A 2,500-nucleotide genomic window follows, 5' to 3' on the forward strand; every position below is an offset into this window, starting at 1 on the left:
AAAAAAAAAAAAAAAAAAGAAAAAAAAAATGTTTCTATAGATACACATCCGCAACGACAGTTTTCTTATTTCCCTTTTCTACGTAGAATGCGAAAAAATCTAAGGATATGACTTTTTTTGTTTCTCACGACTTACAAGAAGAAAAAAAAAAACTTTTCTTCTATGCGATACAATTTCTACGGTTTATATGGAAGCATACATATATACATGTAGGCGCGCAAACGTGTTTGTATAATAATTATAATTGTATAATTCGTACCGTATGATCGATACAATACGTAACACTTACAAGCTGATTGTAACTTTGTTTTTTTTTCTTTTTTTTTTTTTTTTTTTTTTGTTTTCCTTCGTTTACTGCAACTTTCACTATACACGTTTCTGTGAGTCTACTATACTCAAGTATTTGCAGTAAATATAAATGTAAATTATGATTAATCGTTAAACAGGCACATCGACTTGGTTACATGACTTTTTTTTTTTTTTTCCTCTTTAATTTTACATCGATATAATAATGCGTGTAAATAAAGATACGGATAAAGCCAATTTGCATTCATTATAACGTGCTGCATAAATTTGAAAATTGTTTAAAAAATTAAATCGAACGGATATTTAAATATTTCGCGAGAATAAATTAGGGAATATTGTTATTCCGAACCTTCGTAATAAGTGTCTTTTTGATTATGTTGTAAAATTATCCATCGTCTGTCTGTCGAATTGGAATTAATTATCGAATTAGCAGTTTTGCATTGTGTTAATTTTTTTTTTTTTTTTTTTTAGGAAATTGAAAAATTTCTTTACGATGTAGGTAACATATCTAAAAATTCTATCATTCTATCGTTCTCTCTCTCTCTCTCTCTCTCTCTCTCTTTCGCTCGCTCGCTCGCTCTCGCTCTCGCGCTCGCTCTCGTTCTCTTCCTCTTTCTCTCTATCAATCACGCTAACCACGATCGTTTATTCATCTTCACTTGTTCATTCAACATTTTCGCTCTAAGTGTAAAATACTTCTAATTAAACTCTGGACATGGTTCACTCTACAATCAACATACCACAGCTAATATTCCATACGTTATCATACAGCTATGTATATAAAATAATTAGCAAAACAATGCCTAAGCGTCATTCCGTTAAAAACCACGAGATATAATACGTCAGCACGCAGAAAAATCATATTTTTTTTTTTTTTTTTTTTTTTGTTAAAAGTATTTCGCGAGTCGTAAAATGATGAGTGTGCAAATCCATCCTTACAGCTGTTTCAACGTTAAAATGTAGGAAGAGAGCCACTCGCGATTAATTATATGTACAAATCGACATTTGGGCATGCACATGTACATCGAATGCGGAGAATTGCAATCAATATTTTTTTTTTTTTCCCATTAAGAAGATAGAAATTGCTTCCTTTATGAATCCTGACGTGAAGAAGTGCGACAAGGAAGAACATGATTCGATTCGAGGGGAGAGGAGAAAAAAAAAAAAAAAAAAAAAAAAAAAAAAAAAAAAAGTTGCACCATTGACACGCTGATCGCTGATAGAAAGAATCGAGTGTACGTTAAAGAAAAAAAATGTGTGCAATCCGACATTGTAAGCGAATACTTGCAACGAACGTTCGTCTTTTTTCGACGAATTAAGTCTTGAAAAGATTGAATCACACATCAATCCTCAATCCTCTTCCCTCCTTCCCTCAAATTTTACAATTTCGCGATTATTATCGTACACACATCCCTTTGTTGTTGTCCATTCATAATTATTGTGTACCGTATATTTGTGCAATGTACTCGATAGGTACATTCTTAAAATATATAAACCCCTAATGAAATGCAAAACGTTGAAACGTAACAGGTGAAACAAAGGTGTCGATGAAAAGAAAAAGTGTGTGAAATTTATTGTACGAGAATCGTTCAACGTTGAAAAAAAAAAAAAAAAATGTTGTAAGAGCAAGAAATCTCAATTCAACGAATCTAATTCAATTCTATTGTAAACGGGGGATATCTACGAAGAAAACTGCTAATGTAATTATCTTAAAATCAGTGATGCCTAATCGCAATAATAATAAGTAGTAGTAGTAGTAATAGTAGTAGTAATAGTACTAGTAGTAGTAGTAGTAGTAGTAATAGTAGAAGTAGTAATAGTAGTAGTAATAGTAATAGTAATAGTAATAATTATAATGAGGAGAATAAGAGTAATTACGTAAAGTAAAAATAAATAGTGAGGCTGCTGCGAGAAGGCACAGCTTTTGTCAAATACAAATTAATCGTGCGATTAAATATATTCGTAACATGTTTGTTAATCAAAATAGAAGAATTCGATTCTAAACCCAAACACACACTTTCATGTGCAGCAACATCCACAGAAGGATGTATGCGGAAATACCACCAGCCACTCCTATTGAGACAACAAATAAAACTTGGAACACATTTTATTACAACGAATCAATGTGTTGTGTATGATGTGTGTATGCGTGTAATTGATCAACTCCCTCGCGACTATAGAACGGGATTCTTCA

The 2,500-nt window shown here is 31.8% G+C and overlaps 1 protein-coding gene across 10 annotated transcripts in view; it reads right to left on the reverse strand.

The window, feature by feature from the left end:
- Nucleotides 1-163: 163 nt before the first annotated feature.
- Nucleotides 164-2,500, reverse strand: part of LOC122719177 (homeodomain-interacting protein kinase 2) — a 20,986-nt gene continuing 18,649 nt past the window's right edge. For all 10 annotated transcript variants that reach the window (XM_043944843.1, XM_043944829.1, XM_043944795.1 and 7 more), the window contains one exon: nucleotides 164-2,500. This exon is cut by the window's right edge. The gene's annotated coding sequence lies outside the window, so the exon portion shown is untranslated.

Source organism: Apis laboriosa, unplaced genomic scaffold, assembly GCF_014066325.1.
Source record: "Apis laboriosa isolate Shangri-la unplaced genomic scaffold, ASM1406632v1 scaffold11_cov152, whole genome shotgun sequence".
Taxonomy (NCBI): domain Eukaryota; kingdom Metazoa; phylum Arthropoda; class Insecta; order Hymenoptera; family Apidae; genus Apis; species Apis laboriosa.